The sequence below is a fragment of the Triticum urartu genome, chromosome 7, assembly GCF_003073215.2.
Source record: "Triticum urartu cultivar G1812 chromosome 7, Tu2.1, whole genome shotgun sequence".
NCBI classification, from domain to species: Eukaryota; Viridiplantae; Streptophyta; class Magnoliopsida; order Poales; family Poaceae; genus Triticum; species Triticum urartu.
Genome location: NC_053028.1, coordinates 77,651,321 through 77,665,071, shown reverse-complemented (window position 1 = coordinate 77,665,071; position 13,751 = coordinate 77,651,321). Strand labels below are relative to the sequence as shown.

At 42.4% G+C, this 13,751-nt stretch overlaps 2 pseudogenes; both read left to right on the top strand.

Annotated features, from left to right (window-relative positions):
- Nucleotides 1–3,830, top strand: LOC125525160 (annotated as a pseudogene).
- Nucleotides 3,831–5,650: 1,820 nt separating this feature from the next.
- LOC125525159 lies at nucleotides 5,651–9,345 on the top strand (annotated as a pseudogene).
- Nucleotides 9,346–13,751: the final 4,406 nt, after the last annotated feature.

The following is a 13,751-nucleotide window of genomic DNA, read 5'->3' as shown; positions in this document are numbered from 1 at the left end:
TGTGTGTCACCTAGCAAGTAGCAACACAAACAATCCCTTAAAAGGGAAGGAAACAGCTCGCAGACAAATTCGTCTGAACTGTTCTTGTGCCTCCATGCTTGTTCTTGTTCCTGGCTGCTATATATACACACAGGGAGAAGCGATCGAGGGAACACTCTTCTCGAAGCCAGATATGGATTCCAGAACAGCATTCTGCGGCGCTCTGCTACTGCTGGTGACGCTGCTGCCTCTTTCAGCCAGCGCGCCGAGCAAAGTAAGATCCATGCTCGATTCCTCTTCGCACAGCATTTATCTTATCTTCTTTCCCATCTTTTACTGAGAACATTTTCTTGTTGAAATTTCAGCTCTACATTGTGTATATGAGGGAGAAGAAACATGATGACCCGTCCGTGGTCATCGCGTCGCACCATGACATGCTAATATCTGTTTTTGGGAGGTACTACTGGCTATGAGTTTCATGTCGCATCATAGATGTGTTAGCAGGAAACAGTCGTGATTTGCTCACCTCCCTTTTGTTTTATTATTACTTGAAACAGCAAGGATGAAGCCGTGAGGTCGATAGTTTACAGTTACAAGCATGGATTTTCTGGGTTTGCGGCTATGCTAACAAAATCTCAAGCTGTGGCAATCGCAAGTAAGTAATTGTCAACCCTTTTTTTATAAGACGGGGTCATTGCCATTTACACAATCATATTTGTTTGGAGTATGATTATTAATTGTCAGTCCTGAGGTGGCATGAGCTTGCTATCTTTATATCAACTTGCATGATCGAAATGAACTAATCAACATATATGAATGTAGAATTTCCTGAAGTTGTCTCTGTGAAGCCTAATATTTTTCACAAAACGCACACAACTCGGAGCTGGGATTTCCTTGGCCTTGACTATAATCAACCGCCACAACAACCGGGGCTCCTCAAAAGAGCAAAGTATGGTGAAGATGTCATTGTGGGTGTGATCGATACAGGTTCGTAATCCCATCCTTAAGTTTAAACCCAAAACATGAGAAATCCCAAGACCAGGAATCAATTAACCCCATGGATGTAAATGCTTCTTTATAGGCATATGGCCTCAATCACGAAGCTTTGATGACAACGGCTATGGCCCGTGCCGGCACGGTGGAAAGGAAAATGCCAGAGTGGCCAGAAGTTCAACGCCACTGGTTGCAACAGAAAGATCATCGGTGCGCGGTGGTATGGCCGTGGCATCAGTGCCGAGTCACTAAAGATCGACTACAAGTCACCTAGGGACCTCAATGGCCATGGCACACACGTCGCCTCAACTATCGCCGGTGGGGAAGTGCAGGGCGTGAGCTATGGAGGCCTAGGCATGGGCGTGGCACGTGGCGGAGCACCACATGCACGACTTGGTATCTACAAGGTGTGCTGGGTGGATGAGGGTTGCCCTGACGCGGCGGTCCTTGCTGCCATCGATGACGCCATACATGATGGGGTTGACGTCTTGTCGCTCTCTGTTGGAGGGGTTGGTCAGGAGTACTCTGGGACGTTGCATGCTGTGCAAAGAGGGATCTCCGTCGTGTTCGCCGGAGGGAATGATGGCCCTGTGCCACAGACAGTGACGAATGCCGTGCCATGGGTTACGACGGTGGCCGCTAGCACGATTGACCGGTCTTTTCCGACCCTAATATTGCTTGGGAACAAAGAAAAGCTGATGGTACGTACCAAACAATTTCACTCCTTTGTTTTAAAAAAGTATGTAAATTATTTCTTATATTTTCCATCTCTTAAGAAATATTACAGGGAAGTATTACCTTGCCCTTCTCAAGGGATTGAAAAACCCCATGGAAAATATTAATAATGGATAAAAAAACAGGTGAAAAATGTTATTGGATAAGACGTGCTCCAATCCTGAAATAGTTCATATAAGATAGCATGAATGTGGAGGATTAGTCAATCTGGATTTTTTCCTACAATTTTACTAAATAATAACCTTTTGACTCTCTGAGCACGAAAGTGACGTTCAAACCAACCCGGGGAAAATAAATGGTTTGCTCCTCCTTGGAGCTTTACTTAAATCATTGCTGGTTCCACCAACTATATCGTATCTTGTAGCTTTCCTCAGTTAGCTTGTTCTTTAATTTGTGATCAATTTCAAACGCAGGGGCAATCTCTAAATTACAATGCAGCTATGAATAACAGCGGCTCTCAGGCCCTTGTTTTTGCTGGGAGGTAATGAAAGAAACCAGTCTCTTGACGACATTTGATTAATAGTAAATGCCGCGCTTTAGGACAAAACCATGTTCAATTTTAAAACTTTTGAAGCAGCTGCGACCCGGAATCACTGGCCTTGGGCAATGTCAAGGGCAAAACCGTCCTTTGTTATGCACCAGAAGAGGCATCGCGGTGGTCGCCCCAGTTAATACTCCCTTATGCCATCAATTACACTATTGAGGCCGGTGCAAAGGGCCTCATCTTCGCACAATACACCGCCAACAATCTTGACAGCCTGGTCGGGTGCGAGGGATTTATGCCTTGCGCTCTGGTGGATTTCGAGATCGCACATCGAATTTCCTCCTACTGGGACATGACTGAGTGAGAATTTGTCGAATTGTTGGAAACTGCAGTGTGAAAATATTTGAACAGTCAGTTTGCCATCTCCTTATACAAGAACTAATTCATGTTTGTCATGTGTCTAGGAATCCGGTGGTGATGGTGTCTCCGGCTGTAAGTGTTGTTGGAAATGGGGTGTTGTCGCCGAGGGTCGCCTCGTTCTCCTCCAGAGGTCCAAGCCTATTGTTCCCTGGCATACTGAAGGTGTATATCATTATCAACTTAAGGCAAATAGTTGAATTTTTGTCACTGTTTGTTTGCTATCTAGCCTCTCTAGTTTTTCAGAATTAAAGACTTACATACCTAATTCATGATAAAAATTAATGTTTTGACAGCCCGACATTACTGCTCCTGGCGTCAACATATTGGCAGCGGTGCGCGGCTCCTACGTGTTCTATTCTGGGACATCAATGGCGTGCCCACATGTCTCCGCAGTGACTGCGATGCTCAAGTCGGTTCACCCTCAGTGGTCACCTGCCATGATCAAATCGGCCATCGTCACCACAGGTAGGAAAGTAATAACCAAAATACGTCAAAATAACTCATTTGAATATATGACTAACTTGATGATTCCTTGGCATTGGTTGAAGCATCTGTGATCGATCGTTTTGGCATGCCAATCCAAGCAGAAGCAGTCCCAAGGAAACTAGCCGACCCCTTCAACTTTGGTGGTGGACACATTGACCCAAATAGAGCCGTTGACCCTGGCTTGGTTTACGACGTTGATGCAAGGGAGTACAACAAGTTTTTCAACTGCACCCTTGGATATTTAGGCGGCTGTGAGTCCTACTACCTCATCTCAACCTCCCGTCAATTGCCGTGCCAGACCTCAAGGACCGTGTCATGCTTCGGCGCACCGTGACTAACATTGGGCCAGTGGAAGCAACATATCATTTAGTGGTTGAAGCTCCAGCGGGGATAGACGTGTCCGTAGAGCCATCTGTGATAATTTCACCCAAAGCACTAGTAAAAGCGTGACGTTTATGGTGACATTCACAACAAGGCAGAGAGTACAAGGAGGATACACTTTTCGGGAGCTTGACATGGTCAGACGGAAGTACCCACTCAGTGAGAATTCCTATGCGGTACGGACTGTGATACAAGACTTTGTTGCAGATACATCTTAAGCTCATATTCTTTGTATTATACACATAATTTATGTATTCATGTGGTTGGCATAAGAAAATGTAGAAGAAACACTTTAATTTTGTACATCATCACAGGAAATGTTATACTGGAATAAAATACGATTCTTTGCTAAGGAGAGGTTTATTCACAAACTTTTACGAAAAATGAATTAACGAGAAAACCACGGATCATATCGACATGAAATAGATTAAGGGAGAACGAAGGATCAAATCTCCGGAACCTTTCTTTCTGGATGAAAACGTTTCTAAACTGGAAGTGAAAAGAAATAAACACGATCAAATTTTCTTAGCTGGGCCAAAATCACCGAATTCATGAATGGCTGCTAATGTCCAAAATGCTCGTGTTAGTACATTGAAGTTAATTTAGATTTACATTGTAGTTTGCACGATTTCCTTTGTGATATCAAAATTTTTATGCCTTGTTGTCCTTGGGTCCAAACTCAAGATCCTTATTTTTGCGTTTGTCAATTAATTGTTCTGAGCGCCCATGTCCATTTTAATTCTATTGCTCCAGATAAGGATTCTTTGGCGGGTGAAAAATAATAATCTAATACACATGAAAATAGTTTAATAAAATTCAGTTTCACATTCCTTTTGTAATGATGGATTATCCCCCACCCTTACCTCGTCCTCGGTATGTCTCTTCCGATTTGAGTATCATTGACCTTAATGCCCCACTCCTCACGCTGGCTATGGAGGAGGTTGTGTGAGCCACCCGCGTGGGGATCCAATGGTTGTCTCCCATCAACTCCTTCCGTCTATCAATTTCTCTTGGCGTTCTAAGTTCCACGAAATTTATGCCATATTATCCTGACACTTGACGGTCGACACCATCGCTAATCCTCGTCTAGGAGGGTTGTCGAGAGGTTGATTCTGCACACTAAGAGGGAGTTCCACCGCCATCAACTCTTTTCCTCTCATCTCCATCATGTTTCTTCCATCCATATGCAAGTAATCTGTTGTAGGCACGGTGGATGGGAATTTGACGATGCCAATCATATAGTAGTGCTAAGATTATAGGGTTTTGATACAACTTTGTTATGCTTAATGTCTACTAATAGGGCCCAAGTAATGTGGTATCATATATTAACCATATAAGTTTTCATGACGCCAATGTGTCTGGATTGTACCTGCAAGTGTGGTATGTACCTATTATAGCCTCAAAAGTGACCCCGAGGGTGACCGGGATATCAATGGGGAGTGTTGTGATTTGATGTTTCCATGTATTCACGAAGTGTTAATGTGTTGGTACGGTTGTCTCACAAAATGACGCCTTAATTACCCTTTGTTTAAACTATGATCACCGTGACATGGGAGGGTAGGACTATAGATGCTGGGCAAGCTCTTGTTCTTATAATAAGCAAGTTCAACTACATACTAATACATGCCTACAAAAGTAGGAGAACATGAGCTTGGTTTTACATGCTTTGTTATGTGCACTATGATATGATTGATGATGTCTATGTAACGTCCCAATATCCATTCTCGGGCCTATGTTTTCCATAAATGTGTGTTCTCTTTAAATACTTGTTAGTTGGCTTTCTCAGTGAAAGAATTGAAAACCATGAGACGAGCTTAGAGAGGCGACCACATCACACTATGTCGGCTCGAATTACTGGATTTATATAATGTAATAGCTGGAGAAACGGATCAGCAAAACCAGTCTTTGCCCTTGTAAATTTATTTTTCGAAGAAAAAGTCTCTTGGAACTCTTATTTGAAAACATGCAAGGTTGCATCTTTGAGTACATGCGATAACAGGAAAGTTGGCGGGTCATTATCCCTTACGTACCCATGGACTATTCGAATATGTCACGCTTGTCAACTTAGTTACGTATTACCTACTGCCGCGTTTGTAGAATGATTGAGACGCATGTTGGACGATCAAGACGCATGTGCAAAGTCGTGGAAAGCTTGTTTGAAAGTCGATCAGGTCATTGCACCAGAGAGCATATATTTAACTAATATCTATATCCGGTTTGGTACTAATAGCCGCCAGGACTTGATCAAAGCATAGTGCTTCTTCCTCATTACGAAAAGCAAGGAGATTCCTATATAGACAAAAGGATTAGTCTTTGTTCCTCACGCGTGTGTGTCGCTGTCACCTAACTAACAACGCTGAAACATTCCCTCTGCAATGAGAAACAAGACAAGCAAACAAATTGGTTTGAACTGTTCTTGCACCCCCATGGTTATTGCTCCTGGCTGCTATATAAACATACAAACCACACGAGGGAACACAAACACAACAACATAGCACTCTTCTCCAAGCAAGATATGGATTCCAGAACAGCATTCTGCGGCACTCTCCTACTGCTGGTAATACTGCTGCCTGTTTCAGCTAACGCGTCGAGTAAAGTAAGATACACACCCGAGTCCTTTCTCAATTTGCTTTCTTTCCTGATATCTGTTTTTTGTTGAGAACTTATGCGACAAAATGAATTTCAGCTCTACATCGTGTATATGGGGGAGAAGAGGCATGATGACCCATCCATGGTCACCGCGTCTCACCGTGACATGCTAACCTCTGTTTTTGGGAGGTACTGTAACTAGCTAAAAATTCATTTTGTTCAAAACAAAAACAATGAGGAGTTCATGTTGCATCGTCAATGTATTAGTCATGATTTGCTCACCCTCATTTTACTTGACAACAGCAAGGATGAAGCCTTGAGGTCGATAGTTTACAGTTACAAGCATGGATTTTCTGGTTTTGCGGCGATGCTCACCGAGTCTCAGGCTGAGACAATCGCAAGTAAGTGACTGTCAGTCCTATAGGCTCCTGGCTATCATCGTATCTACTTGCATGACCGACAAGAACTAATCAACATATTTTGGATGTAGAATTCCCAGAAGTTGTCACTGTGAAGCCTAACACTTATCACGAAACGCACACAACTCGGAGCTGGGACTTTCTTGGCCTTGACCATAACCAACCAGGACAACAACCGGGCCTACTCAGAAAAGCAAAGTATGGTGAAGATGTCATCGTGGGTGTGATCGATACAGGTTTGCAGTCCGACCCCTCAAGCTTAAATCCTGAATATGAGAAATTCCGATACCGAATCAATTGATTCCCATGCTTATTTATAGGCATATGGCCTGAATCACGAAGCTTTGATGACAATGGGTATGGCCCTGTGCCGGCACGGTGGAAAGGGAAATGCCAGACTGGTCAGGATTTCAACGCCACAAGTTGCAACAAAAAGATCATCGGTGCGCGGTGGTATGGGCGTGGAATCAGTGACGAGGTGCTAAACAGAAACTATAAGTCGCCTAGGGACATTGAAGGCCATGGCACACACATCGCATCGACCATCGCCGGCAGGGAAGTGCAGGGCGTGAGCTACGGAGGCCTAGGCATGGGCGTGGCACGCGGCGGGGCGCCACGTGCGCGGCTCAGTATCTACAAGGTGTGTTGGTTGGGTGGGAGTTGCCCTGAAGCAGCGGTCCTCGCGGCTATCGATGATGCTATGCATGACGGTGTGGACGTCTTGTCGCTCTCGATTGCTGGGGCTGGTCACGAGTTTCCTGGGACGCTGCATGCTGTGCAAAGAGGGATCTCTATCGTGTTCGCCGGAGGGAATGATGGCCCTGTGCCACAAACGGTGGCTAATGCCCTACCGTGGGTTACAACGGTGGCCGCTAGCACGATTGACCGGTCTTTCCCGACCATGATATCGCTCGGAAACAAAGAAAAGCTTGTGGTACGTGCATGCTACAAACAAACATTCTCCAAGTATTTATTTGGTCTGAGGAAATGATAGATCCGGGGCTATAAAATTGGTTTTATAGTTTTTGACAAATTAACTTGATTCGTCTCAGAGCGTGGAAACAAACAAAAAGTACATTTAGCTCGTCCCTGAAGCCAGCTTTCCCTGATTCCTTTAATTACTTATTAATGTGTGCTTGATTCGAAATACAGGGGCAATCTCTTCACAACAATGCATCTGTGATCAGCGGCAACTTTAAAGACCTTGTTTATGCCGGGAGGTAATGAAATAAAACTTCTGTAGTTATGCATCTGTAATCACTTGACGCATTTGTTGTAGTTGTCCACTTTTGTAACCACGATTTAGTGTTTTATCAACTATACTGAATTACAACTTCTGCGCAGCTGTGACACGGAGTCGTCACTGGCATTGAGCAACGTCACCGGTAAAATCGTCCTATGCTATCAACCCGTGGCAGCGAGAAGCATGCCGCCTCGACAAGCACTTCCCATAGCCATCAATCTCACCACCATGGCTGGCGCCAAGGGCCTCATATTTGCACAGTACACTACTAACCTCCTCGACTTCCTGCCTTTGTGTAGGGGCGTTATGCCCTGTGTAGTGGTGGATTTTGAGATCGCACAACGAATTGCCTCCTATTGGAGTTGGGTCAAAGGGTGAGTGCATGTCGTGTTGTCTGAAACAGACTTGAATGCATTTTTTTCTTCTCCGGAAACTCATGCCAGTCATGTGTCATGGTAGGAATGCAGTGGTGAAGGTGTCACCTGCCATGACCGTTGTCGGAAAAAGGGGTGTTGTCGCCGAGGGTCGCCTCATTCTTGTCGAGAGGTCCAAGCATGTTGTTCCCTAGCATACTCAAGGTATATATCATTCTCAATTTCTTAACTTGAGACAATTGTTGCCATTGTCTTGTTTGTTACCTAGCCTTCCTAATTTTCTTAACTTACGACTTCTTAACTAATTCTCAATACACATGTTTGAACAGCCCGACATTGTTGCACCTGGCGTCAGCATCTTGGCAGCGGACCGCGACTCCTACGTGTTCAAATCCGGGACATCTATGGCGTGCCCGCATGTCTCCGCTGTGACCGCACTGCTCAAGTCGGTTCACCCTGGCTGGTCACCTGCCATGATCAAGTCTGCCATCGTCACCACAGATGTGAACATTGAAATACAAAAAATACATGAAAACAATTCGTCAAAATATAAAACTGATTTGATTGTCTCTTGTCTTGGTTGCAGCATCTGTGACTGATCGTTTTGGCATGCCAATCCAAGCAGAAGCGGTCCCAAGGAAACTAGCCGACCCCTTCGACTTTGGTGGTGGACACATAGACCCAGATAGAGCTGTTGACCCTGGCTTGGTTTATGACGTGGATGCAAGAGAGTACAACAAGTTTTTGAACTGCACTCTCGGATATTTAGATGGTTGTGAGTCCTACTACCTCAATCTCAGCCTCCCGTCAATTGTCGTGCCGGACCTCAAGGACCATGTCATGCTTCGGCGCACAGTGACTAACGTTGGGCCAGCGGAAGCAACATATCATTTAGTGGTTGAAGCTCCAGCAGGGATAGATGTGTCGGTATAACCATCTGTGATTACTTTCACCAAAGGAAGCAGTAGAAGCGCAACATTTATGGTGACATTCACCACAAGGCAGAGAGTGCAAGGAGGATACACTTTTGGGAGCTTGACATGGTCAGATGGAAGTACCCACTCAGTTCGAATTCCGGTTGCTGTACGGACTGTGATACAAGACTTTGTTGCGGATACCGCTTAAACTCGTATCTTGTTATTGTAAACCTTCTTTGTGTATTCATGTAGGCCGCATACAAAAATGTAGGAGAAACACTCCGTATTGAATTTATACATCATAAAAAAATGTTAAATAGAAATAGTATGATTCTTCTTCGCAAAAGTTTGGTTTCTTCACAAACTTGTTCAAAAATTGCAGTTAATAAGAAATATCGGATCATATATATCATTGACATGAGCTAGAGTAAGGGACAACCATGGATGTAAAGCTCACAAACCTTTCTTTCTTGATGAAAACTTTGTTGAGCTGAAAGTGAAAAGAAATCAACACAACTGAATTTTCTTTGCCGGGAAAATATCACTGAATTCATAGATGGCTGCTAATGTCTAAAATGCTCGTGTAGTACACTGAAATTAACTTATGTTTATATTATTATCAGATTTTGCACAATTTCCTTTGTACTATCGTGATCATTATTCATCGGTATTGGCGTCCAGACTTGAAGATCCTTATTTTTGCAGTTGCTCATTCCATTGTCCCGACCACCCATGTCCTTTGATTCTACTCCTCTAGACATGGTTCTTAGCCAGGTAAAAATAAATAAACACATGACAATTTATATTTACTAATTGGAGGCACCAATCAAGGCTCCATGTTAATCCTTAATAACTAAGCTAATTAACCGCACGATCTCCATATTACCTATCTGCAGCCGTAGGATGAAGTACTTGCAGAGTCCAGGCCCTATGTCCCACCTCCCACGTGCACAAGTTAGCAAACTCTTCATGGGCCTTGGAAAAAAAATTCTTCCACAGCCTGCCAAAACACATCTAACGCAGTACGTGACTCTACCCGATCCCAACCCATCGATTCCCGTCGGCTAGAGATCCCTAGCATCACGTCTCATATAATTCTCAAAAAAAAAATCACGTCTCCTCATATTCTTCCGTCATCTAAACTTTCATGTTCTAATCCATATGAAAATCTAACCGGCCTCTACCCGATCCTCTCCAGCCGTTGAATCTCCGCTGAGGAGAAGGTCCTTTCTATCTCAGTTTCCATGTCCGAACCACACTGGAAGAGCAATCCATTATGGGCGATGGAGTGGAGAAGGATGTGCACTGCCGGGACTTTCAATCAGATCCGTCAACCGCCGCTGTTGGAAAGCATGCAGAGTTTGTTGGACTTGGTCGCCCATCAGTCATATCCCCACGAAACTATGATGAAGGCAAGTAAGCCATCATCCCTAATTGCTGAGAAATCATATTAATTCTGAATAACTGATGAAGAAAATTTGCTATCTTAGATGTCCATCTATCTGTACTACTGATGGTTGATTTCCAAAAGAGGGAATAATAACGTAGAAGTCATGGTTTGTGGAATCTTGAAGTATACCATGCCAACTAGGCTACTGTGACATGGCCCTGATTCAACAAATATGCAGTATTTAATTCGTTTCAAGGGGGATTTATGGTGATCTTCATAGAGGTTCCTGCAAGCTTGAGGTTCATCGATGTGCTTGCTCTCGGAAAAGGAGGTTTGGTTTATCCTTGTGCTGAAGCCTGAAGGTTATAATTATCTGTACTTTTTACACAGTTGTTCAACTACAATATGATAGTTAAGTGCTGATGCTTTCTTTCAGCTTCTCATGGCTCTATGTTTGGCGAACGTACATGTCCAAGTGTTCTTTAGGGGCAGACTGCATTTCCTCCAGCGGCACCCTAAAGTCCAACAGCGGGGTTGACCGTTAACTACAGGAACTAAGCAAACACCAGCAGAAACCTTACAAAATTTTCCGTATTTCCACGAATCAACTAATTCACCAAGTGTCATCAATCATAGGTCAACAAGTCCATGGGGCAACAATGTCTCACGTTCAACTTGATGGATGGACGCTGGCTAAAATTGGTGTTCTGCCAACATACGACCCAGCAGAAAAGAAGAATTACCAATGCACCAGAAAAGAGATCAAAGAAGTGCCTGCACACGGCGAGTTAGATTCAGGTCAGTTTACTTCGTCCATCCCTCAGTATTGCTCCGGTGCTTCTCATTGAATCGTATATTTTGTTTTTATATGGATGCAAGCAATCTGACTGCAGAATCTGCTCGATTGGTGTGTTCCAAAAAATACAGTACTATTGACTTGCGTTTTACTGTCGGATAAGGCCAGATTTGGCTAAGAGGTTTACTCCTCATGATGCTGCTTGCATTGCCATTCTATGCATGCAGTAGGACTAAATTAAAAGCTAACACAAAGTTGCTCGGATGCGGAATTTTTTTGCTCCTACTATATTTGGTGACTACCTAGGGAATTAAATAGGTGTAATAGCTGATTTATAGAATTTAATCCTAACTTTTCAATAGCTGCCTAAATATCCTCCCGTGCCTCAATAGCTTATTTGAATAATTTCAACCCTTACTACTGTGCCTTAATGCCTATTTGAATATTTTCAAACTTACTTTTCAATAGCTATCCAATAATCCTACGCTTCCTTGAAAGCTTATTTGAATAGTTTTAATCCTTACATTGCCATGGCCATCCAAATAATCTATCATGTTGTTTTGGATGTTTGTTGGACACTTGGACCGTGAGTTCTTATGTTCTCGGCGCAGATGTACTAAAGTTTGTGTTATATTTACCATGTAGACCGTAAATAAGATTTGTAACATAGACGATAATAAGAGAGCTGTGGGGTACACCTTGGTTTTTCTTTTCAAGAATACTTTATATATTCCCCCTTCTCCAAGAACAGACTGAGGTTTGCACTATGCTTCGAGGTCGCTTATGACACTCCCCAGGGGTGAAAAGCAATGTTTGAAACCTATTGTGGAAGGTCCTACAACTTTCAAATTGTTATTGTCCTCTACTATTTATTGGAATTCAATTCGTAATACATTATTGATGTGAACGTACAAGCTATACTGATTGAACTGTATGCTCTATGTTATACTATTTTTTGAAATATAAGGTTATTTATTAGAAAGATTTCAGTTTCTCTTACATCATTATGTTCGAGTTTTTGCATATTCTTAAGTAAGACTAACTGATAGAAACGATTGTCTCCATATTCAGTGCAGTTGCTCATTGTCGTGTAGTTGCTAAGATGTTTATAATTTTTCTCTCAAGTTATTTCTATCTAGCACCAACTAATCAAAAACTAATTACACAACTACACAAGATACTACAGAAGAATTATGCCATCAAATAAAGGTAACTTCGAAATTTCAAGTACTATTAAGATCTATATCGAAAATATACCCATTGATCGGATGAATATGAATATTGCCTTTTCTTCAACGTAAGAGTTTTAAACAAACATGATCAGAAATAAAGAAATAATGCGCCAACCCAGCAAACTATTAAACAAAATGTTTAGGTCCATATGGTGGCACAAAATCACAATATAACAGAATTTCTTATATTACCCCTCGCACACTTATTCCAATATATAGCTATTAATTTTTGGGATGTTTGATATGAGGTAAAGAATGATAAAGAGTCACAAATGCACATGCATGCAATAGCACATACATATTCAATAATTCAGTCAACTGAATTGGTCTGTGTGAAGGTCCACACTTCTACGTCGAATGTCCATCATATACACACTAAGAAATCGCAAATTCAGTACAAGCAGGTGCAATAAAGCTCCCCAATTAATCTAAACACATCATATCTTTGCTTAATAATCAAATATCATGATAGTGATTAAGTGCTGCTCACATTTCAATTATACTAAAGTTCTTGCCTGCTCACAGTGATAAAAATGCTTAAAACTCCAAGCCATCTGAATGTATTATGCATGGGTTACATTTGTAGTTAGAACTTTCTCATGAAACCGATAAGAAGAGATATGAGGTTGCTATTTGAAAGGTATTTCTAGATTACATATCACAAGCGTGTCAATAGTAATCAACCCTCTTATCCAAACCTAACTTAAAAATATTTCCATCTTACGACAATCCAGAGAAAACTATACATGGTGATGCACAATTATCTTCCCAAACAAATCTTTATTTCACGACATTCAAATAACAAAAGGATTCATTGAAAAAAGTATCATGTAAAGCCTTCAATAATAAATTATTTTCTTTCAATATTTACTGGCCCGTGCGGGGTTGATGACTAGTTATGATAATACATTTATGTTTCACACTCATTTTCTACTGATGGATTATCCACCACAATCACCCCCGTCCCCTGAGGTCTCTTCCGATTTGAGTATCATTGACGTTGATGTTCCATTTGGCAGCATAAATGCATATAGCAATTTGGGAGTATTGAAAGTTTTTCCCGCAACTGGCATGAGCATTGACTTCTCATAAAGAAAAGAATGTACAAATTGGCATGCTTGTGAAAGAAAAGAAAAGAGACATGCCAGAACCCACAAAAACACCCTACCTCATCAACAGTTGAATTATGCTTCACACATTAGAAACTGCTCCTATCAGTTAGGATTTGGCTCACGAATTAACAACTGCCAAAGTTCGACACGACTGCCCTGAAAACAACCCATCGGGCCTCAACGGATCAAATTTGGCAATTA